We start from the raw sequence: 26464 nt of genomic DNA on the forward strand, positions 1-26464 counted from the left end.
TGTATGTTTTTTGTCTGTCTGTATGTGTGTGTGTGTGTGTTTTCCACAGAAGAAAGTAAGTCATATGATGACTTGAAAAGTAAATAAATTTGCATTTGTGGTTGAACCATGACTTGACTCATAGGTTGGCACTTGAATCTGTCTAGGTACGAACAATTAGAGACAATTTCTGTGGAAACAAGAGGCAATGAGAAACAAATTATAACCCTAATACGATAACAGGCAAGTATTACATCATCAATAACAGTTTACTTCCACAATTAGACCAGATAGCATTCATGCCAATTATGATCCATACTAAAATCCTTTTTTCAAGTTTAGTAGGTAATTATTCTTGTTTATTGTAGAAATGTGTGAACTTTTGTCTAAAATTAAGTCTTAAGATTAAAAAGATGCTTATATTGCTGCATTTGTTATTTATGATGAAGCGTATGCCAAACTTTAATGCATAACAGAAGTGAAATTTCATATAATTTGCACTGCAGTTGACAAACTAACACTCCCCTTCCTAGTTTACAAAACCAGTCATCCTCAAGAGACGAACACGTCACTGCAGAAGACGAGACGGCACGTTTGTTTAAAGCAGACGGGCAATAAAACGGTCCAGCTTAGTAGCGAGCAAACGTCGGGTTAGTTTTAGCCTTTCATTGGCGTTGGATATCAGTGACAGCCCCGATCAAAGAACGCCGTCACAAATGAAGCTGTCAAAATGGCTGGCAGCTGAGTCAGGCAGCTAAAGGGGGAGAAACAGAAAGAGAGATTTTCATTTGCTTTCAAATGCATCATGACCACGATGAAGCCTTCATAAACAGACAAAAAGATGGCTAAAACGTGTTAGCGCAGCGCGACACGATGAATTATAAATGTGTGCGGAGGATTATAAAAACAATGAGCGAAGGCAGCGGAATCCCTCAACCTCGGGCAGATAGACTAATTAACACTTTCGACATGAATGTATGATCTCATTATAGCTCTTGAGCTTATGTAACGTGGCATTGCACCATTGTTGCAAGCGCGGAGAAAGCTTAACGCCGTTTAGAACATCTATTGTTTAGAGTGAAGGTTTAGTTACGTAAACATTTACGCAACTCGCAAAAGTCGTAGGGAGATGCGTTATGTTGTATATTTCGGGCTTTTTCCTATGAGTTGTTCCTGCTAATTTTCTGATAATGGCCAATTATCTGCTCTTTTTTCACTAATTAGGAGATAAATATCATCAATCATTGTCTATTAATGTTGATGAGCCGCTTGCATGAAATGAGCGTTTATATGCCTAATGAGTGTGCCCTTTTCCTCTATTCGTATCATTCGAAACACTCATTTGCCGACACAAAGTATTCATGGTTAGGTGCTTCTGTTGTGCAGTAATTCGCGTACTTGATGGTCGTGACATGTCTCTATGACGGAGTCTCACAGAGGCACTCTCCGGACATAGAACGAGAGCGAATTAAGTCATCTTCTTTAATGCGTTCACAAAAAAACGAAGAAAGAAAAGCTTGGAGTGAGGCCTATACGTTCCCTGCTGCTATCCTCCTCTGTTTCTCCCTCTCTCTGTCTGTCTAGGTCTCTCCTTCGCTGTCTGTCTGTGAATGTGTGGGAACTACAAGGCGCGCTCCTTTTTAGCCCCTCGCGGAATGAATCAGCTTGGATTTCTAAGGCTGTAGAAGTGTCCCATTGTTATGATGTCACCTCAGCTCAAGAAGGATGACCTCTGGACCCTATGGATTCATGGCTGTTTCGTCGCCCCCATTTCTGACAAGGATAGCTGCCTTTGTCCTCCCACTAGGGGGTATCCAAGCCGTTTGGAATAGATTTCGAAGGACTCGCGGCTTAAGACATACAACTTTGTGTGTCGCCGTTGTCTCTCGATTTTTTTGTGGTACCTCTTGACTCTGGCTTCATTTTCCTCTTTTTCTCTGTCTTCCTTCCTTTCACTCTGTCAGTCTTCCTGGCTTTTTTCTCTCTGCACCCGTCCGTCTCCATCTCCGTCTCCCCCCTGTGCCGTCCTTTTCATTTCGCTATTGCTAAGGAAATAGTGAATACCGCCAGATGTCGCAAATACATCATCATAAGGTGGAGGACTGGTGAAAATAAATCAAGACACGTATGCAGTGGGGGATGTGAGACTGGTGCTTCTCTTAGAGTGTGATTGTGTGTGTGTGTGTGTGTGTGTGTGTGTGTGTGTGTGTGTGTGTGTGTGTGTGTGTGTGTGTGTGTGTGTGTGTGTTTGGGAGAGAGAGAGAGAGAGAGAGAGAGAGAGAGAGAGAGAGAGAGACAGAAAGCGAGGGAGAGAGGGCAGTAGAGGTCATTGGATTGTCCCTCAGATGTGTGATATTTTATGTATGGGAAAAGCAAGAGCGGATATGACAGAAGATGCAATTCGCCACCTCAGCAGACCAAAAAGACAAAAATGCAACACCGAAAAAGGTCCAGAACCTTTTAAGACTTCCACATCCACCTGACCTAAACGACTCACAAAGATAATGCGAACATCACCAGAAACTAACCACACAAACAACCGAAACGCAAAATGTGTCTCCTTCCCACTAAACACGCATTCCTACTAAAATGACTAAGTGAAATGAGCTGTGAGAAAGGCTTTGTTTGCAGTTGAAGGAGAGCGAAGCAGACACGCTCTCAGATCCACACTGAGTCGAGCGAGAGAAGGAGATTCCCCAGGGTGGCGCTATCCCAACAACGCTTATCCTGCGGGGGAAAAGTTTACAGCAAGCCCTGCCGTTTGTAGTGCCACTACTGAGGCTGTGACAGTCTGCATAAAACGGGCTGGATCTGAGCAGATGCCTCCAACCGAAAAATAAAATAAAAACACCTACAGAAGCACAATTGAACGAATGCAATCGAGACATCAGAGCGAAGCCCTCTAAATACCTTATTTATGCAGCCGCTTATATCCGTGACAACAAGAAAACAAAACGACACATCAGCATAAACCCTCCTCTTATCATATGGAGGCTTGTCTTGTTTTGTTTTTTTACATTTCCTTTTTACCTTCCCACATCACAAATGTGGTATTTTTTTCTCCCTTCAGTTGTTCTGAGTTCCTCAAAGATGGATAGCCCTGATCAAGCTTTGATATACTAAAATGACACCCCTCGTCTTCCATCAGCCCTGCGGCTGACCATCTCCAGCTCACCCCACCAGATGCTAGACAACATTTTCTCTCGAGTGCTCTCACAGCCGGCAGGTAAAAGGAAGAGGGCTAATTCCAGGCTCTTTTGAACTCCTTGTAGTGCCTTTCTCTATTTTTGGCCATCAGAGAAAAAGTGCTTCAAATAGATCTCAGAACAAAGTGTAAATGAATGTGTGGTATATATTGTGAGCATCAAAGTATTATTTGAGCTGTGGATTCGTGACATTGGCCAATAAACAATTAGATTAGTCACAACGGATACGGGGGTGAGCCTTTGTTTCAGCCAAGCTTGCTAGTGTCGGTAAGATTCTGAAGAGACGCCATATTGACGAGCCCTTTTCTCTCTGGTTTGGGGGGCGGAGTCCACTCAGCTGTCAATCACAGAGACAGAAGAGAATAGCTGTGATCCGTGCCATCGTTGCGACTAAAACCGTATGCAAATTTGCCCTTGGAAATGTATTTCTACATTCGCAATACGTTGGAGAACGAATAGCCATACAAATAGGCAAATATTGTCCAAGTCTGACCTGAGCAAGGGACTTTTTGTGAAAGCTTTTCAGGCTTAAACACGGTCATTGTCAGTGAATGGCTTTTATTGGTCTATGTCCCCCCAATTCTCCATCTGTCCTAACAAAGAGACATAAATGAGACAACACATACAAAGAGCGAGGAATCAAATCTTTGGTCTTTTATCAAACCTATAAAAAGGTATGAAGCCTTGAAAAGTCAATTCACGATGCTATACTGTAGAACATATCAGTGGAAAGGTGTTGTGAATACAGTGTTGTTTATTAGTTAGCTGTGCTTGTTTTGTTACCCTAGATTTGTTGTGGCCTCCACTTCGAAGTAGAAAGTACGAAATGTGCAAAAATGCTGTAATTATAGTTTACATTTAAAATGTGGTGATATAAAGGTTATTTTCTTCCTGCCCCTCAAAAAGAACCTTAAGGTACGATACAAGGGGAGAACTCGGCAAGAGCGGTGTAAATTATTTTTTATTGCATTACCATGTGTGTCTGATTTCTTTAAATGTAATTTTTATATCAGGGAAAAAAAATCCCATTAGAGATGTAACCGTATTACGTCCTATGGGAGTATGTGACATTTGATATGAAATTATGAAATCTATAATACAGAGTCCTCTGTGTGTTCCTTCTAATGTTCTATGGAATGCACAGGTTTTTTTCCCCGTGTTATTATCTTATAATAATGCACTTGCATTATTGAGTGTGTGTATTGATTTTAGAACTAAAACCATTTATTCCAGGGGTAAATGTTATTATTTTAATATCAGGGCCGTACTAATTTGATTCTTTTGATATATTTCATATGGAACGCTAGAGGGGCTTTTTTCCCTCTCGTTTTAAAGTTCACACTAGTGTAGCCAGAAACAACTTTGTCCAAAAAAATAAAGGCTCTCATCCATCCAAATCGTGGCTGGGGTTTTATTTGACCCAATCATATAGTCCCCTCTTCAGTAACTATTTCCTAATCATTTCAAAAGTGAAATGTGTTGTTTTTAAGGTATTACTCATTCGGTCACACTTCCCAAGCATCTCTCTCTCTCTTTCTCTCCCTCTCTCTCTAACAGGAACTTCTTTTGACCTGGTGAGGCTCCTGTAGGCTGTCTGTCCAGCTGCTCACCTGGCCCTAATTATTTGCTATTTTGTGTGTGAGTGCAAGTGTGTGTGTCTCCTCTCCTCATCCCAAAGGCACAACAGGCCTCTAGATGCCCCTCAGTCTCCGGCAGGCAGCAGCAGCCTCATCCAGGTGCCAGTGATGAAACTTTAATACCTTATTTAAATATGGAGTGAATTAGTCTTTGAGAGGCAGGGAGTCGGGCAGCTGTGGAGGGTGTGCTGGTCAGGCAGGCGCTCTGGGAGGCCAGAGGTTCCCGCTCAGTGCCATGAGGGAGAATAGCAATAGGCTGATGCATGGGTAAAAATACCAAGAGTCAATCTGATATCCCAGAATTCAACTGCTAACAATGTTGCCTTAATGAGATTAGGATTGCAGGCGAGATAAGGTGTGTGTGTAAGAGAGTGGCACAGACATATTCAGCATGAGGCAACCTTGGTGTTGATTATTAGTGGTGTTTGCTAAGGCAGGCATACTGCCTATACTTCCTTTTCTTTTCTTTTTTTTCTTTTTTTTTTTTACTTACGGTGAGGGATGTGAACAAGCCCCTGAGTATTTAAGTTTGGCATGTCATTTATCCTGCTTCGGACATGAATGATACTTCGAATTTGTAAAATTATGAAACGTCTTGAGAAAAGGTGCGTTATTACTTTTCAAACTAATGGCTGATCTGTGGCCGATAAACCCCCAATTTTAAATGAAATGTAATTAGGTGACACTTTTTTTAATTGTCCACTTTAGACATTCTATAAGTAACTTTGCAACTACATGAACATGTCAACAAACTCTCATGAGAGTATTAGTAGACTGTCTGCTTAATATTTGCTAACACTTTATTTTGATGGACCCCATCAGACATTCTTCTGACTACAAGTAACTTAGCAACTTACATGTCAACTTACTAACCCGAAGCCTAAAGGCCCGTTCACACTAGAACAATAACTATAAAGATAACTGTATCTTAGCGTCCACACCAGCAAATTCTGTTTATTCTAAGCACGTGCTTGTCTGTCACTTTAAATGCTTGTACTCATTACATCAGGATAGATTCTGATTGGTTGTCAATGTTTTTATCATTCATCAGCTGGATGAAATCATTCTGAAAGTGATTCCAACAAAATCGTTTCTCTGTGCCATTATCATTATAGCTGTGGTGTAAACTCTATTCTTTAATATTCTATATTATTTCTGCTATTCTTTAATATTGAGAATTTTTTCGAGCTATATCTTTATCGTTATCTTTATTATAATTTTTAGTGTGAATGGGCCTTAACACCTTAACCTAACCTAACAGTCAAATAAGGCTCTAATAAGAGTTAGTTGACTTGTTGCAAAGTTACTTACTTGGTTAGTAGAATGTCTAAAGAGGACCAGCAAAATAAAGCGTAACCATAAATTAAAAATAAATATATAAACAAACAAACAAACAAACACCTCAACATCCACATTTTAATGCCTTGACAACATTGGCTTCATGGTGGTTTTGCGCCAATAACATTTTCAGCTGAAAATGTATAAATCTAGTTTCAAAGTGCATTGATTAAATACCTCGATTGTATATTGTGACATTTACTTGCTTGGTATGGTGAGATTAGCTAGAAATCAGATCAAACATCGTAGGATGAAAATGTACCAGATGTTTGTATTAAGATCAGAAATAGTTCAGCGGTTATCCGGTTTATATAATGACCAATCTTTTGAGTTCAGCTTATGAGCATGTGTAAATAGAAGCCTATCCCCATCTGACTCATGCAGATTTGCAGATTATCCTTGGACTAAGAGCAGATCTCTTCAGTACCCTTTCATTTGAACTTGAAGTTAAAAGGACCTCATTAAATGTTTGATCCATATATTTAGCATATCTTGTCAGCATTAATTACTTTGTATTAAAGTTCACCTTTAAAGAGGCCCAACGAAGGACATTAAAGGTTCAAGAAAAAGATTATAATGCAGGATGGTGCGGATCATTTTCTGACCTCTTATACAATGAGATGCCAAAAGTCTTTTCATGTGTGTGGTGTAAGTCATGTAATTGGATCTTAAAGCTGCTGTAAGCATTTTTTTTCTGACAGATATCACAGATAAAGGTGTCTTGAGAAATATCACTTGTCTTTGTGATAGCCCCAGACTCTGTAAACCAAAAAAAAAAAAAAAAAAGCAATCTAACCGCAACCGCTGCATTTCAGCCAATTGGGGATCAGTCTATTTCATATAAGTATAACAAAAGTTAGCAAAATGGCTAACATTGCGTACTGCAGATTCAATTGTTTGCATTAGAATGCACGTCTTGGCCAGTTTTCAGGTCATCTGTTTTGATATACTACTGCAGTGGAGGTCCTGTAAGGACAATGAGGTTTATTCATCTGTATTTTGTATAATGAAGGAATCCTATTTATGGATAGAGACAATGAGAGAACGGGAAAGAGAAAGGTCGTGGAAATATGCAGAAATACATGTCAAGAGTATCCCCTGCCTGCCTATGCTGTTTCCATAGCAACTGGGCTATATGTCTGTGTGAACTAAAGGGGTCAGGGCTTGGCTGGTTAGCATAGGCCAGTTATGCCCTGCTGGTAGGTGGTGTAACTACATCGTTCAGGGAACAACAAACATCTTTCTTTCTTTTTTTCATGATTGCCATTCAAAAACAGCTCGCTCGCTCTCTCTCTCTCTCTCTCTCTCTCTCTCTCTCTCTCTCTCTCTCTCTCTCTCTCTCTCTCTCTCTCTCTCTCTCTTTCTCTCTCTCTCTCTCTCTCTCTCTCTCTCTCTCTCTCTCTCTCTCTCTCTCTTTCTCTCTCTCTCTCTCTCTCTCTCTGTGTGTGTGTGTATATATATATATATATATTTGCAAATACATCAATTGTACTCACAAATATTTTATTTCATAATAGTGGATATTTTAATATATATTGTGTATATATTGGTGTTCCCTATAAATGATTTAGAATGTTTTCTTTGTAGAAAACAACAGTATCACAAAACACCATTGATTTATAGTGATTTTGTACATCAAATGTTCTTTTTTATACACCTCGATTTTCTTTCACCTTTTTGTGTGGTAATGTTTAGGGAATTTTTCATTAAATTGTGAGTTAATCCATGTTATTTAGCAATTCCTAAAAAAAAGTCAACATGAAACGTACATTTAGTTGCTATAGTATTTCCTTCCCTATTTTGACGTATATTCAAGTGAAACGGCTTCTCAAACATAAAAAAAAAAAACTAAGGGCGGGACTTGATTTTTTCCATCGGGATTTGATTGGACCGTTGAATCGTTGTCATAGCTGTGATGTGAATGACAGGTTATACACCCCCATGTCCAAAAACATATTATCAGAAAAGAGAAAAGACGTTGTTGCAAAAGGGAGGGGAAGTTATTTTAAATTAAGTTTACGTGAGCGGATTGATTAAAAAAAAGGGGGGTGGAGATTGTCAATGTTTCATGATGGACTGAAAAAAATATTGTTGGTTCAAATTTAAAAAAGTAAGTTACCTGGTTTCCTTAAAATTTTGAGTTCACTGAATTTAAGAATTTGAGTTAATACAATGAAGGAGATTGGTTTAATCAACACAAACTCAACTCAAAATAGTATGTTATCTGAACCACATTAAGTAGGTTGATTTGACAAAAGAAAAAAGTTGTGATAACAAATCATGAAAATAATTTTTTACAGTGTCACTTTAAACCATTTAGCTGGTAACTCCATTTATAAAGCCAATTTTACTTAGAGTTCGTGCTTTCGTGCAATATAACCACTAACAAACCAAAAACTTAAAATGGCATCCACCTTCCCCAAACTTTCCCATCCAGCTTTATGTGAAGTGGAATGGAATTCCTGCTTTCCTTGTTTACAGGCTTCTGTTTCTACAGGCATGAAGGTCTCATCAGAAAAACTAAACATTAAAATGTTCACTAAATTATCCCTATTTTCTGTCTGCCAAAATCCAACTAACACACTTGCTGAGTGCAGGTTAAGAACACAATCTTACACAGACACATGATGCACATCTATCAATTTTGTAGATTTCACAACGTAAAAGCACCCTGCAAATTGGCGTGTAGCCTTATTACTTTTACATGTTCGTTCGAGCGTTTATTGCAACGTGTTGCTCTCAGACTGACAGTATGACACAGGTACAGTATGTGTAAGGATTTGGTTCCGGAGTGGGCGTCTTTGAGTTATGTATGTGTGTGTGTGTGCTTACCCATTCACACGCTCTTTTCTGGAACCTTATTACCATCTGCCCATGCTGTGAGGCTGGGTGAGAGCTGCCCTGATAGCTGCCTGATGGACCCCTCTGTTGTAGCACAGTACCGGTAATGTGCTGTCAGGCAGTGCTGACAGGTGCAATGAGAGAACAATAAACGTGAGGGCAGCGGTAATGCAGAGGTCTAGCCGGTCTGGATGAAAACTGATGGCTTCTGGATTGGCTGCAATGGTTCCCTCACTCCTTGGTCTCTGAAAGCAGGCCCCCACCGAGACTAAATGAACGTGGGATTCTAGTAAACGCCCTTAGAGGGGGTACGTCGATAAAGGAGATAAATAGAGAATGGAATGAAATGTTTTGTGTGAATTTCAGAGCTTATTGTGTGTTTCCTGTAAGTAAAATCCGCGTCTTGTGCAGTGTGTATGACCGCTTGATATGATAGTATGTTTATGCTTTACTCTATAAGTCAGGATGATTTACAGGACTGATTGAATCAGCTGACCAACATGCTAACTGTAGCTCTGGGACAAAACATTTATGGCAGCTTCCAAGATACCTTATATTGGTTCAGTTTTAAGAGAGTGTTTTGTGTATAATTGTGTGCAATCCCAGAATGCATTGTGGCATTGAATTTAAGGTGGTGGACTGAGCCCAATGGAAATGTTGATAAATAATATACCAATGCTCCATTCGTTTTTAGATATATTTAATTCAGTACTGACAATTATTGATAAAAAATATTTTCAACTTGTTAAAAAAAGGACTGATTAACTTAATATGTGTGTATGCTACATATTTCTGAACTTTAGTGAGGGTAGACAGTACATTTAATTTAGCTTAAAATAAAACAAAAAAAGTGTATTAGGGTATTGCATTATTAGCTTAGCAACATGCTAACTCTAATCAATTAGGAACACCAAACATATCTCCTGTACCCTTTATGTGAGGATCACTATTTGTTTTTAGAATAGTCACACTGAGGGATTTTTTTTTCTTCTTTTTTTTTCAGTTGCTTAACAGTGTAGACAGTAGATGGCGAGGCAGCTCGCTAGGTGATGAAACAGAGCTGAGAAACCAAAAATGAGATCAAGTTAGTTTAATAAATGTCAGATCATTGCTTTTACTTACATTTATTCATTCATTTTAGTTGTCTTTTACTTTTGAAGTACAATATGTTTGTTCATAATCATACACAAACAGCTTCAAATATACAACTGTACACACTTGAGCTAATGCTAAAAGCTCTTTACATATAGTCAGGTGACGTGACCCAGGTCTTAGCGCTGGGAGAATCGAGACAGACTGTTCTCTCTAAGGTCCTGGCAGCTCTCGATTTGTCTCCCCCACAGTTAGTGTGTGTTCTGGGCTGAGTTAGTTACTGCTAAATTAAAAGCCCTCTTGCTCAGGAAACAGAACAGCAGGAATTAGACCCGACCTCAGACTGTGAGCAGGTGTCTCAGGCAGTGGGTAAGAGTTTGTGTGCCATTGAGACTATAACATCCATCCATCCATCCATCCATCCATCCATCTATACATGTATCTGTCGTGGACACACATCTTTTTATCTTAATGTCTCTGTCCATTTCTAATATTATGCTCATCCAGTTCTTGAATTCATTCCTCTCTTTGCACCAGTAGCCAGGTGGTCTTGATTTCTTTCTTCTTTTTTATTTTGATTCAGGCCTGGAATTCAGTGGATGTCTTAACTTTACATTAACACAAAAGGCAAATGACATTCTAAGACCCCTCCAAGCTCTTATTTTGAAGATCACGAGTGAAGGATTAAGTTTTGGTTGTTGTGTAGAAGTGGGTGAAAGCATGAAAACAAAGAACATTTGTGACAGGACCCACCAGGGTCTTTTATTCATCCTCTGCTCCCTTTCCCCCGTCTCAGAGAAATACTTTAAACTTTAATAGCCTTTTAAGCCAATGATGAACTCTTACTCACCTTGCCTTTCGTCTGCAAAGCACGCACACATGCACCCTACAGTAAAATCTCTTCATTTCCATTGGTCTTCTAAGACTGGGGCCCTTTTTATAGCAAATATCTCAAACATGTGCGCAAAAATGTCTTTTGGGGTCTGAATGTGGAAAACTCAAATTTTAGCCATAAAGAAATCAAATGCGAGTAGACGTATAATATATTTATTCTTTTCTATTTTTTTTCTTCTTTTTAATAATACCTGTTGACAGAAATTATGATTATTCTTTTTTTAAATTCTGTAATGCATTGTAAAATGTGTCTGTAATGGGAGTAAATCATCTTGATTTGGATTTTTACAATTAAAAATTCAGGCACTGGATATTATTAATTAATCATCATTTATGAAATTCTCCAATCAATGTATTGAATTTTCATTCATGCATTTTCACACCCCTAACTATTCACATGATTACTATTACTATATTTGTGTGTTGATAATAATTGCTGCAATTTAATGTAACGCATCAAATGTAATCGAGTGTCATTGAATGTATTAAACAGGTGTCAGGCTTTCTCCTACACAAAATATAATTTTTTTGAAATATGACTATCATCTGCGGAACATTTCAACTCACCCTAGACCTGAGAATGTCCGTGTTAGTGAGAGAGATTGAGAGGAAGATCATTTATATAGCTTACTGCCAATACATCACAGTAGAGTTGAGCCCGATGATGGTTGTCATCTTCACTCACTCTCTTCCAGCCATGAGCTCAGGTTTAACGCTCTGGAACAGGTCATCAGTCCTCTGTGCTCCCCACAGTCCCAACACTATTTATCTCAAAGAGAAGGAGAGTGAGCCAACCAGGAAAAATAATTACAAATGAAGAGTGACACTGTAGTGAATGGAACATATGTTGGCCGAGGCGCTAGCGCCTTGTGTTTAGCGTTAGCTTTACATCAGAGAGCTGGTCGAAAATCCTTTGGTCCTGAACGGGCCTGTTTAAGAGCATGCTGGAGCCAAGAATAGAGTTGGCACTCAAACACACTGTCATTCCCATTGAGAAACAAATGGATTAAAATACAAAGATACTCTGATAACGATACAGGGTTATTATCGTTAACTAAACTAAAACCATTGAAAAATAAATTGTTACTTGAAATAACATATATATATATGACCAAACATGACCAAAACACACAACAAAATGACTAAAACTTTAACTAAAATGAAAGTGAAAACAGAAAATATAAACAGAAAATCTAATAAAAAAATGGTATATTAATGATCATAATATAAAAACTAAATTAGAGAGAGAGAGAGAGAGATTTTTCAGTGATTCAGTTTTTATATTCTGTGAACACAATATGAAATTATTGAAAGGTATATATTGATTCTAGCATCAAATAGTTTGATTTTAAAAATTTTTTTTTTTTTTTTTGCCATGGCATGGCCTATAGCATTTACCACTTATACACACTGAGCCATGATGCTCATGTCGACAATGCAACTTTTTTTGATCCCAACTGTACCTATCACTAGGAAAATGCCAAAAATGTTCAAAAAAGCACAAAAGTATCTATTTGTCAGTCACATTATTGGTTCTGACACTTTCTGTGTAAGAAGTTCAAAGTGAGTGTTTTGTAGGACAGAAACCTGCTGTGTCACCAGCCCCATTGCCTCATGACTGTCAACTCAAGTTAGTGAACTAAAGCTTCATCGTATGAAACACATTTTTAATACATTTTAAAGCATGTTACTTAATATATTATTGTAATTATATAATATTAATTATTTTAAATTGTTTTTATTTTATGTTTTAAGTCTCCTATGCTCACCAAGGCTGCATTTATTTGATAAAAAATTGTTAAAATCAGTAATATGGTGAAATATTACAATTTAAAATTACCGTTTTCTACTGCAATGTATTTTAACATTTAATTTATTTGTGTGATGATAAAGCTGAATTTTCAGCATTATTACTCTAGTCTTTAGTGTCACAGGATTCTTCAGAAATCATTCTAATTTGCTGATTTGGAGCTCAAGACACATTGTCTTATTATTATCAATGTTGAAAACCGATGTGTTGCTTAATGAAAATTTTCTTTGGTGGAAAACATGACAGGTTTGTTTGAGCATCCCGATCAGACCGGCAAAGCGACAGTGGCTTAACCAATGATGACGTGAGTTTGTGGCGGGACTCTCTGTTTGCTCGACCTATAGTGGATGGTGGGAGTATTCAGGAAACCTTTTGGAAAAGTTCCTGTTTTTTTGTAATATTGGTGTGTAGAAATGACACACTACAGCTTTGATGTTCAGTTATTTGTACTATCTAAGAGCTCGACCTGTAATGGAGCTCAGGAAGGAAGAAGTCTGCATTTATGAGGCATCAGGAATCCACTCTCCAGTCTGAGAGCTTCAGCATGCAGCGTTTAGTAGACCATTATGCCAAACCACAGATATTACAAACACACATGTACTCTCAAATCAATCTCACAAACACACCACATTTACATGCGATCTTTGTCCCGTTTGACACACAGTCATATACGCCCACAGTTGCCTGCGCAGAGACAGTCTAACATTCACATGAGAGGGAAGCCTCGTTTACATAATGATGATCTTGTTTCTCGACTGAAGTGAATGCTTGACTAGCCAGTAGACATGCACTGAGAGTGGTTTGGTCTCCATCCCTCATGCACACTTTTTCACATTTTCTGCCTCCCTCGCTCTCTTTTTCCGCAGCGTGTGTGCAGTTAGTTATTTTAACGCTCTCCAGCCGTGCCCTCAGCTCTTCATGGCCTTGTAAGGGGCTTCAAAAGAGACATCACTGCTGCCTGTGCCAGCCCTCCTTCCTCTCCCCCACCTCCTCTTCATTCTCTCCTCTCTCGCCTCAGCCTGTGAACCCATTTGACTCTTCCCCTCTCTCTCTCTCTCTCTCTCTCTCTCTCTCTCTCTCTCTCTCTCTCTCTCTCTCTCTCTCTCTCTCTCTCTCTCTCTCTCTCTCTCTCTCTCTCTCTCTCTCCCAGGCATGGTGTGATTCATCAGGGAAGCCATGCTTTTAATCAGCCCATTAAAAATGGATGGCAAGCAGAGGGCTGGTGTAAGAGATCTCATTTGGAGCAGTGTGAGATTGTGTGTGTGTGCATGTGTCCATGCATGTGCTGAAAGGATGGTAAGGATGAGTGCCTTGCAGGCTCTCTCTCACTCTTTTTGCCTGTGTGTGTGTGTGTGTGTGTGTGTGTGTGTGTGTGTGTGTGTGTGTGTGTGTGTGTGTGTGTGTGTGTGTGTGTGTGTGTGTGTGTGTGTGTGTGTGTGTGTGTGTGTGTGTGTGTGTGTGTGTGTGTGTGTGTGTGTGTGTGTGTGTGTGTGTGAGAGTGTGAGGTTTGATGCTAATCTCTTCTGGCTGCTGAACCAACAGTTAAATTTCTCTCTTTTTTTTGGAGTATTCAGGTCAAAACAACAAACAAAATTATTTAATTGTCTCTACAGCGTTGTAAAACATATCTTTCTCTCTTGTATTTCTTTCACCTCCGAAGAGAGATTGTTTAATACTTTCCCCAATCTCAGTTTAATGTGTGGAGGACGATAAGTAAGTCATTTGTAGACTTGTAGCACTGTGTTGTTTTCAAAACATTGCTCTGTTCATTTGAGTATCTGACCAGCAACAAGGCGCAACCAATGGGGTGCGTTTGGGGCGGAGCTATGTGTTTATATGGCTAATCGAAGAGAGAGGGAGTGTTCGAGAAACCTGTTCGAAAGTCATAAAGTTCCTTTCAAGGAAATGTGATGACTTTGCTAATTGCCAATTGTCTCTTTTTTTTAGAAGGCAAGACTTATTCTGTCATATTGTGCATTTTACTTTCTCCCATAGTACTACGACTGAACTGTCTTGATTATCAAAGTAATCGTCCATTACAGTTGTAACATAATAAACATGAAATCAAAACTGACCACTTTGACTAATTTTGTTTTGACTTATTACTTTTTTTACTTATTGACTTGGTCTTTTTTTTGAACGATTCATGTTAATGTAAAGAAAAAAGTTTGTCTTTATAATCTTCCATCAAAATGTAATGACTAACTGCCTCAAAAATATTTTTTTTCTTGTTGCTAATGCCATCTAGGCAGCGCAAGCTACGGTCAAATAGCTGTTGTAGTCTACTGTTTCTAATGTAGATTGAAATCTTGTCAGTGGTTAACACAGAACAATTTAATACAGGATAATGATAATTTAATTAAGGTTATGACAATAATGGCAAAAATAGACTTTAACTTTTTTTTTCTTAACATACTGTATGTCGAGACACATAAAGAACTTGACTTTTTGTTTCCATGCATGTCTCACTCAGAAAGTCTTCTCAAAAGTGGTGTTTCAGCAGGGAATAGTCATCCACGATTGGCAGCAAACTCATATTGGTTTGATTCCATTCTGGTCTAGTGATCCAATCAATTTTGGATGTACTGTATAATACCAATCTTTGATTTAACTCAGAAATATGCCACCTTTTGGAAGTAAAATTGGTTCTAAATGATGTTGACTTTAACAATAAGCGTTTGAAGAATTTTGGTATATTGAATGCAAGTTTTTAGAAGAGAGCTTTGAAAAATGCATAAGATATTGTGAAACGGTGACAGCACTATGTACTGTAAGGATCACTCTCAATGTTTTTGGGATGAATGGCACATTGGTACTCCTAGCTTAGCACAGACTGGATACATGCCCAGCCTCTGGAAACCCATCATAGCCCTGGCAAATGTGTGACACGCTGGCACAGATGCCCGTCCATGTGCCCACATCCTACAGGAATTGGGCTCCCGGTTGAGATGTGATCTAAGCGATGATGCTCTAACTATTGTGTGGGTGTGTGTACATGAGCATGGAAAAGTAGAATAATACAGCGAAATACATCGGAAAGTGAGAACTGTGTAGACTTTACTGAGAATTGGTGCATCTCTCCAACAGAGAAATAATATCAACTCCCCACATGCCAATCCCGAACTCTCTACACACAGATTTTGTCTGTGTCACTCTGCTGAGAGGGCACTTTCTCATAGCTCATTAGGAACAGTGGGTCTCTCTCTCTCTCTCTCTCTCTCTCTCTCTCTCTCTCTCTCTCTGCCTCTCTCTGCTCTTGTGAAAGTCCCTTTTTTCAGTCTCCCACAGCTTTATACTGACACACACACACACACACACACACACACACACACACACACACACACACACACACACACACACACACACACACACACACACACACACACACACACACACACACACACACACACACACACACACACACACACACAGTGTTGGCAGCCAGCCTTGTTCTACAGATTGATTGGCCCACCTGTTCACCTTTCCTCATCTTTACAGTCCCAGTGTCTATTTTAACTCTGTCCCAGAACCGGAGGTACATGATGGAAAAATGTACACTGTGGAACCTGCTTAACCTTTTTTAGAGCAGAAATGAATGACAGATTCTGTTTTCTTTTTCAACCTGAATTAGGTCTCAGATTTCCCACTTGAGTCCTTGTTTTGGATTCAAAATTAGACAAATTTTACTTTTAACTCTTTAGAGGGTTTATTAATCCACAAATGGTTATTCTATCATTATTTACTCAGCTTTTTCATTTCAAATATGTATGAATTTCTTTTCTTTAGTCGAGCACAAAATTAGATGTTTAGCAGAATGTCCAAGCTGCTCGTTTCCATATGAAGACAATAGATGGTGATTAACACTGTCAAGGACAAAATAGCATTATTAAAACACCATTGCCATTTATTAGACTTGTTCCTCACTCAGAGCTGTGTATGACTCAGAGGAGTTGACATACAGCGTATGAGTCATATGGACTATTTTATGATACTTTTATTTTTATTTTATTTTTTAGCTTGACACCCTCTTCTCACGATATGGGTTGAGTGTATGTAAAAGAGCAGCTTGGACGAGGTTGAAAAATGACATAATGGTGAATAAAGGATAACCACTTTTCAAACGGTTATAGCTTTTGAACCCTTTGATCTAGAAAAATGAAACTTACCTGATTCCTATCATCATTAGTTCCTCTGATTCTTTACATTAAGACTCCACCCATCACAGCGGCCATTTTGTACAGTACATTATTCCGTTTTTCCCGCTAATCCTCCTTCAAATTTTATTCAATATTTACGAAAGTTGGCACAGGTGATCTTTGGACCAAGGCAATCTGTGGATACCGATTTTGCCAGGATTGGACGAACCATCGGTCCGCTATTTTGAAATATGTCATAAATAGCAATATCTTTTAAACAACTTGACATATCGACACAAATTTTGTTAGAGTTCATCAAAAGCATCTCCTGAAAATACCTGAGAAGATTGAACACAGCGCCACCTAGTGTTCCAGATATTTATTTATTTATTTTTTACAGAAATGCTTATAGCTTTTAAAAACATTATATGTCTGTCATAACGTTCCTTTGATTTATATCGATTCTGATGATATCTTATTTGTCATTTTCTATTATTTTGACTGTCTGCCATATTGAAGTAAATGAAAAAATAAATTAAAAATCTCTACTTCTCCTACAAAGTTTGTCCAAAATTGGCTCAGATATTTGATGAGCCGATCCGGACAGAAATGACTGAACAGATTTTTGATATTTGGAAAAATAACTTTCTGAAGTCGACTGTAACTACGTTTGTTGTCTTCTGGTAAATAGCTTAGCATGCCACTCAAATAGCATGCTAATCAGAGGCCATTCTTTCTAATGTGGAATTTACGTTAGTGGCCAAGGTATCTTAGCTTGCTAATTAATTCATATGCTAACTAATGCTTTGGCTTGCTAATGTTTCCCTTTAAAGCTCTTCTCAGCAGCCTGGTGAATCAGCGTCTAAACTTATGAAACATAAGATGTGGTACTTTTATATATACAATTTTCATTTTTATTTAATTTTCACTTGAACTAGTGAACCTCGGCAGCCGGGCGAACACATGTCTTCTGCGTGGCTTGTGGTAATAAGCAATGAGCACTTGACCAGAAAGTTGGGGGTTCGAATCCCATTAGAGGAAATGTTCAAATTGTGATTGATATGCCAAGTACATTCAAGAGATTGTTTGGCTCTCTATTGAAACTGCTGTTTTCTGTCATTAAAAGTAACAAATACTGTCTAAAAATTATTCTCACCATGAATCTCTCTTCCATATCAGAACAAAAGTCTGTAATCTCTGTGACACATTATGCTTAGCTACATCATTTCAAAATTAAATCAAGTTTAAATCCTATGTTTGATAACATCTGATCCTCTTTTACCTGAACAGTTTTACCAGAACCGTTTTACTAATGTTCTTTAAAAACATATAAAGATGTTTTTTAAAGAAAACATATTTTAAGATGTTGATATCTGTAAAATCAATATATATATATTGATTTTACAGATATCAACATCTTAGAATGGGTAGCAGTAATGACCTTTCTGATTTTCAAAAAATCGTTTTGTATTTCTACATACCATCCTTGATGAAAACTATAGAACATTTCAAAACTTTAAAAGTAACTTTAAAAACCAAAGTATGTTTTGCTACTTTTTGAACTCATGGAACCCTTGGAATGGCTTGGCCCTGTGATCGTTGCTTGCAGCTATATGTTTTTTTTATTTAAAAAACAAACAAATTATTAAAGCAAAATCAGACAGTAAATACTGTTCATGGTAACTTAGAGAAAAAAAATCTAATAAATTACATATGACAATGACTTAAATGATGTCATTAATTGCTAAAGTAAAGACCCAACATTAACACACACTAATTTACAGCATTAAAATATTGAATAGTTATCACAATATGTAGCTTAAGAAGTCAGTATATTGTTTATTTCCATTTTATTGAACATAAGCCCTTACAATTGAGTTTTTCATTTTGGTTGATGTTTTGGGTTCGTTAGCTAGTATGCATCAGTGTTATTTTAGCTTTAATTGTATACTCTTAAAGTTTTTATTATTCTAGAGCCACAGTTTTAAGACGGTGTGTCAAGTTTGAATTCCTTAACGCTATTCTGTTTTATATATTTATTTATTTATACAAATATATTTCTATTTCCAAATAATTTTTGCACACTAGATTAACATGTTAAATCATTGCATGCCAAGCAGTAAGTGTTTGAAGGAATGTATTCATGAGTTTGCATGTTAGTAAACACTGATATTATGTGCTCTGACAGCTTGTAGAATATATTGAAGTTATATAACAATGACACACGCAAATATTGAGAAGTATTTCTTGGACAAATCGCTCGCTGCAGCATTATGAATGAACCGTGTCCTTAGGGTGAAGGTTTGTGCACGCGGACGAGGCGAACAAGGCGAACAAGAATCATGTCTCTCCATCCATCCATCCTTCCATCCCTCCATCTGTCTTCCCCTCTGGCTCACACCTGAACTTTCCAGCATGTGCATCATGAAATTTTCCACAAGCCCCTTCACCCTCCAACATCTCACTCCAGCCCTGCCTGTCAAAGCTCTGCTCAAGGGGGAAAGAGAAAAACAGATAGATAGACAGATAGAGAAAGAAATAAAATAAATAAATATAGAAATGAATAAATAAGTAAGAGCTGAGAGGCGCTCAGAAATCTGAATTCTCACAGCAGGTAATCCTATAAAACGCCAAGGTGAGGCGATTCTCAGCTTCACCCCTTATTATTGTATCTTTACCTTTCCGCACTGCTCCTGATGTAAAAATTATGGAGAGAGAGAGAGAGAGTGAGAGAGAGAGAGAGAGACTTTACCTATGCACACAGTGTCTCTACAATACATTGCCTTGTGTTTTCTCTCTCTCTCTCTCTTTCTCTCTGCCTCCCAGTGTCCCCTCCCCTCTCAGTTCTTTTTAATCTTTTATTCATGGACTAGCAGGTGATGAAAAATTTATGCCTCGAGTCTGGCATTGAAATAAATGCAAAATGAAAACAGAGGCAGTTTATACTGACAGTCTGAATATCTCTATCTAGAACAAGGTTGCAGCGAGCAAATCAAGGAGAGAGAGAGAGCGAGCGAGAGAGAGATAGAGAGAGCAGGGGGTGAGGAAGGTGAGGCAATGATACCTTCATGATGTAAATATCACTATGGTCTTTCTTTGTTGGCCTCAGATTCGTTTTTTTTGTTTTTTTGTTATTGTTTGTAATCTCATATTCACACACACAGTATTTATGCACCTTTCCCACCCCTTTGTAGATGTTAATTTTGGGATATTTCCTGCCTTTACGAGACACTGATAGCGATTAAAACTTTTGGACTTCACCAAGTTGTTGTTGATTAGAAGACATTTATACAAGTATGTCCGAGTTCACAGAACTAATAAAAGAGTTGGCAAAACATGCCCAGATTACCTACTACTTCCGGCGAAATTCTCAAGTGTACATTTGATGGACACTTTACTGTCCCATGAGGCCACAGGAGAGGATTTGTGAATGGCATAGTGAAGCAATAAAACTGATGGTGGTAGGTCACATGACAGTGATAACATGGTGAATTTAGTACGTCCGGATTACACTCATACTGCGTGTGTGTGTGTGTGTGTGTGTGTGTGTGTGTGTGTGTGTGTGTGTGTGTGTGTGTGTGTGTGTGTGTGTGTGTGTGTGTGTGTCTGTGTCTGTGTCTGTGTCTGTGTGTGTGTGTGTGTGTGTGTGTCTGTGCTGCACTGTGGAACCATAATTAATACTTTTATTACCTTTATTCAGCAAGGATGTATTAAATTGATCAAAAGGGACAGTAATGACTTAAAAATATCTTTCTTTTATTTTAAATGTCTGTTTCAAATAAATGCTATTCTTTATAAACTTTATATTCACCAAATAATCATGAAAAAAAAAAAATATATATGAAGCAAATCATCATATTAGAATGATTTCTGAAGGATCATGTGACACTGAAGACTGGAGTAATGATGCTGAAAATTCAGCTTTGCCCACACAGTAATAAATTACATTGTATAATATATTCAAATAGAAAACAGTTCTTCTGAATTGTAGATTGAATTGAGATTTTTCTTATATTTTTTATAAATATATAAATGCAGATTTATAAATATATAAATAAATAAATGCAGTCTTGGCGAGCATAAGACACTTCTTTGGAAAAACTCTGGAAAAAAAACGTTTCCAAAATTAGTGAATGTAAATTACTTGCTTTACAAAATAAAATCTATTAGGAGGTGTTCATTCTCAAAAGCTATTCTTCAATAGAATGCCATTTAAGCAAGAGATATCAAGTAGGATTATCCCACATTCTACTTTGAATGTAAGGCAGCATAACTGCCCTAGGCAACAAGTGTCATCCTGTCTCTGGTGGTGCCATACAGAGAATGAACCACTTCCCCAGGGCCTTCCACAAGCATTGGACTTTGGGTCTGTTGCTGGAGATTTGAATATCGGTTGGCTGAAGTGAGAGAACCGATGGGGAGAAGAGAAGAAATGTGTAAGGTTTTCTCTTGAATGGAAGGGACAGTGTTTCTTGCTGAGTCACAATGTGTGCAGTGATTGTAGCTACAATTATCAAGTCTGTAAGTGTTACTGTCTCCAGAGTAGTTTGCTTGCATTGTATTTCTGTCTTAGCAGAGACAATACGAAAGATGTGAAACGTAAGAGTCAGTTTGACAGGTTCTTTTTGAAATCACTACAAGAACTTGACTGCTGCATCTGCTTCACTCTTGTGCTGCACTGGAAAAATAAATAAATTGTATTTTCGTCTTGTTTTATATGTCATTAGAACAAGATGCATTTAGAGAAACAAAATTGCTTAATTGCTTAAAGTCAGCATGAAAAGTGTGTTAGTCTTTTCATTGTGACGTATCCGAGTGAAACAGCTTTTCGATCAAGAAAAAATGTAGGGCAGAACTTGATTTTGTCCATCAGAAATTGATTGGATCATTGTGGTTTGTTGATTTCATGTGAGTGACAGGTTTTCCCGCCCTTGCGCCAGTAAACGCATCATCAGAGAATCATGTCGCTGCAAGATTTTTTTTATTTTTTTTATTTATTAAATGTTTTGAGGGCACATAAATTAAAAAGTAAAATGATAATGATGATGTGCAATAATAAATAATTTATAATAAACACTGCAATATATTGATTTTAAAGGTTCTAAGCAATTTTGTTTCTAAATGCAAGTAAATGCAACTTGTTTTCAATATATCTGGAATTAAATAAAAATGACAAAACATCTGCCATATATATATATATATATATATATATATATATATATATATATATATATATATTTGTGTGTGTATATATGAAAAAACTGATATAAATCAGATACAGTGTATAAAATCAGATATGTGGCTATATATGAAAACAAGTCTTACTATCTTACACAATTTTGCTTCTCAAGTAAATGTATCTTGCTTTAAGGATGTTTATGTTTTCATTGGAAAAAAAAGACAAAATTACTGATTTTGAAAATGTTTTTGAATGTTTTCAATGTGTTTAATTTCAAGTGTTATTCATAGCTAAGCATTTAAATGAACCTCTCAGTGGGTTATGTTAATGTAGTAGCATTAAGCACACATCTGCTAAAGTGCACATCATCTGGAACACATCATGCTCTCATTATTGTGTACAAAAAAGAATATAACCAAATATTCAACACTATATTGATAAGATGTAAATATGTAAGAATTGGATATTAAAAAACACACATTTATCAAACATTAGTCTGAATACTGGGAGGAATGAAGGCTGGATGATGCTTACAGCTCTTTCATGATCTCTGTGGATCAAATCTTAAGTATTGTTCAACATCTCTCTTCTCTGTCAGCTTCATTGAATACTGGCTCAGTTGCTATGCTAATAAAAATATTAACAATATAGAAAGTCTCGTTACCGAGAACTTGATTTTTTCTCTTTCCTGTCCAAAACTCTCTTCAAGTTTTTCTGATGTTGTACACTGTAAAAACTAAAGGAGCCTCAAATATCCTGTCGGATACTCAAGGAACTTCAAAATGTAATTTAAGTGCCTCAAAGCTCTATCTCCTATAGTAGGGTTACTGGAGGAGCATTGACAATCTTTGAGGTTCTTGCTGGAACTTATGGGATCCTTTAAGCACTTTGTATTTAGTTCAGAGGTTCTGGAGTCACCTTTTCATTACCATGAGACCTTGAAGTGCTTTGGGGGAAAATAGAGGAACTTGAATGCGATAAAAGGGTTATTGGAAGATCTTTTAACATTTAAGTGGTTCCTGGAAGATCTCTTATGTTAAAGCCAGCATCTGGAGGAACCCAATGGTTCTGTGAGGCCAGAATGAGAATATTATTATCCTATTATTATTATTATTATAGGCTACTTAAGTTTGATTCAGTATAGCCTACATACCCAGGTGAAAAAAGACGTACTATTAAAAATGTACTTGAGTGTGTTTTTAGTAGGCCTACAATACAAATATACTTTAATGCATTTTTAATACATTTAACAGTAGCCTACGTCTTTTTCACCTGGGTAGCTTACATTTATTTAGTATCTATAGGCCTATTTTGTTGATTAATTTAAACCTTAAACAACAACACTAAATTATAATAATATTAATAAGAAGAATTCATTAATTAATATTGAATAAATAATAGTAATAAAATTATAATTTTTACCTACTTCTTCATAAATTATTATTTGAAGAAGAACTAGGAGGAGAAAAGTTTTATTCTGTCACGAAACTGCTGCTATTCCTCTGCTGTCATCGCTTCAGTGATGCTCGCGCTGCTCGCGCGCAACAAAGCTCAGCTGATCGACGTCATCGGGTAACGGCTCCTCTCATCAAAGCTTCCGCCGTTTGATCGGCTCTCCGTTACAAGGTTTGTAAACTCGCCAAATAAATATAAATACAGAGTCTACTCACTATATAATATTTTCAAACACACATATATATAAATTAAATTGATTATACATTACTACTTTTTTACAGTGTTTACCACTCGTTTATTGCACAGTATCTGTTATGAAGGTTTTAGCCGCGATGCTAACTACGTTGATCTAACGTAAGTTAATGAACAAATGGAAATTATTGACTTATTGTCTTAGATTGATTTAGTCATTCAATTCAACATATTCTGTAAAACTGTGTCTTCAGATTGCTGATATAGCCTAACTAATGTAGCTGATTCCTGCTGTCGTCATTGGCGTTTGTTATGAATAACAAAAGCAGGTTAATATAGTTTGGTCTGTTTTTGTTTAGCCTAACTTTACTTACTACAGGTGCCCTCATTCTCTCAAATACCATTTTAAAGCCATTTACTGGTCAATAAATATTATGTTGTGAATAATCAGCTTTGTTCTTTTGTTTCCCCAGAACAACCAGTACATTTCTAAAATAATCTGAACATTTCAGAGGCAACATTGAATTACAGTAAGTTACCTATAGAGACAGAGCGTATTTAGGCCACGCCCACACCCAGGGGGAAAACAATCAAACCGTCTCCATTGACTTTGCATTGCGAGAGGCTGCCTCCTTGTCATTTCTTGCTTCTAACAAAAGACAGAAAAATGCATAAAAGCTGCTGTGTGACAAGGTGTACAGCAAACAAGCTAAGAAACCCAGAAATAAGTTTTTATTAGCTCTCGACCCCAAAAAACGAGTGTTTAGGACATAAAAGTGGATACAGGCAGTTGAGACAGAGCGTCACGTGTCTCATTACTCTGAGAACTAACGTACGGCCGCTGGAGGAGACCGTAATCGGCAACACAGGATAGTTTATCTTACAGAAATATAATATATAAAACTGACATTTGGATATTTGACTCACCAGTGACCAAATGTTTAACTTACTGCACACGTAGTGTATTTTAGTGCATACTGAGTGTCAGGATCCCACAATTGACCCATTCGTTCCAGCCTGTATCCAGTTTTATGTCCTCAAACGCTCGTTTTTGGGGGTCGACAGCTTATGAAAACTTATTTCTGGGTTTCTTAGCTTGTTTGCTGTACACCTTGTCACATAGCAGCTTTTAGGCATTATTCTGTATTTTGTTAGAAGCAAGAAATGACAAGGATGCAGCCTCTCGCAATGCAAAGTCAATGGAGACAGTTGCTTTGTTTTCCCCCTTGGTGGGCGTGGTCTTCAGATTATGACGCGTTGCGCTCTGTCTCTATACACCACATGCAAGTACTTTATTACTATGAACTTTCTCTGTGTGAAATTGTATTGTTTGACTGTGTACTTTTTTAATAGGTTATTCTCTGAAAATCTTCCCTCATGCTCTCAAATCTCATTCATGTTACTCAGAAAAATAATATCACAGGTTTGGAGCTAATAATGCTATGCATTTTTTATAGGCTATACCTTAATCATATGCATTTGAATATAAGACATTTGAACCCTGAATTATAACTTAAAGTTTAGTCTTTTTCGACAAAAAAAAGGAAAAAGCTATTATATGACTTCAGAAGACTTACAACACAACCCATAACACATGAGTTGTGAACTCATTGACTATTTTTAGGATCTTTTCTGGGACATTTTTGGAGCTTAACTATTTTTTACATAAATTGTTGCATTGAATTGAACTAGACAAGTGTACATAAGAATAGTTTGAATGAATTACAAAAAAAATGTATGCTTGTGTTTCATGCAGTGATATTGAATGGTGACGGGTTGCATTATGCCTGAGATCTGCTTTCGGGTTCCACAGACAGAAAGTCAAACAGGTTTGGAACGTCACAAGGCTGAGGAAATTATTTAATAACTTTAATAACCTTACTAACAGTAAATTTTGTACTTTGCAGGGATCTCGGTAAGCTGAAATACAAGTTTGATCAATAAAAATCCTCCTGTAGACCTGAAAATCACTGAAGTGCCTGGACCATCCACCAGAAAAGAGGAAAAGCAAACAGAAAATGAAGCTGATGCACCTTTTCACTTTTCTAACTCGTTAAGTACCTCACGTGTCCCTTGTGAAGATTTTATAATTGATTGCATTTTATGTTGCAGCGAGTAAAGGTGCATCACATTTGTGAATTTCTTGAAATTACACAGGCAAAAAGACAAAATTGCTGATCGTGTGGATTCTTATTGAAATGACTGAATTCACCAGTGAACATTCACAGAACAACAGATAATTTTACTGCACCTTAACTTGTTGTGACATAAGGAATACTGTTTCCGGGTCGAAGCCTCTACTTCTACTTTCTCTATCTTGTTTCTAGATATTGAGAATACCAGAGATGGGGGACTCGAGTCATATGACTTGACTCGAGTCAGACTTAAGTCGCAAATTTTAGGACTTGAGACTTGCTTGACAAATATTAATAAAAGACTTGACTTGACTTTGACTTGATATTCATGACTTGAGACTTGACTCGGACTTGAGGTAAATGACTCGAAATAACTTGTCTTTTTAAAAATAAATATCTGTATTTGAACGCACCGCAACAATCACGTGACACAGCAGGAACGCGCGCTGTGTGAACAAAAGCCGTAATAATGCAGTGTCGTAGTGATGACGCTGAAGCGCGGGATCGTTCGCCAGCTGTGAAACGGTACGTAATGCGCAAGTTTATGATCGAATCAGAGAAAAAAAAAAA

General features: G+C 37.5%; 1 protein-coding gene and 1 long non-coding RNA gene across 2 annotated transcripts in view; both read left to right on the top strand.

The window, feature by feature from the left end:
* Nucleotides 1–26464, top strand: part of kiaa0825 (KIAA0825 ortholog) — a 145862-nt gene that overhangs the window by 77917 nt on the left and 41481 nt on the right. The window lies entirely within an intron of this gene.
* On the top strand, nt 22853–25694 carry LOC309499045. Its single transcript, XR_014206119.1, has 3 exons — nt 22853–23738; nt 24233–24289; nt 25516–25694. It is a non-coding gene; the product is annotated as an uncharacterized lncRNA (long non-coding RNA).

This window comes from Leuciscus leuciscus (assembly GCF_965113295.1).
Source record: "Leuciscus leuciscus genome assembly, chromosome: 5".
Lineage (NCBI taxonomy): Eukaryota > Metazoa > Chordata > Actinopteri > Cypriniformes > Leuciscidae > Leuciscus > Leuciscus leuciscus.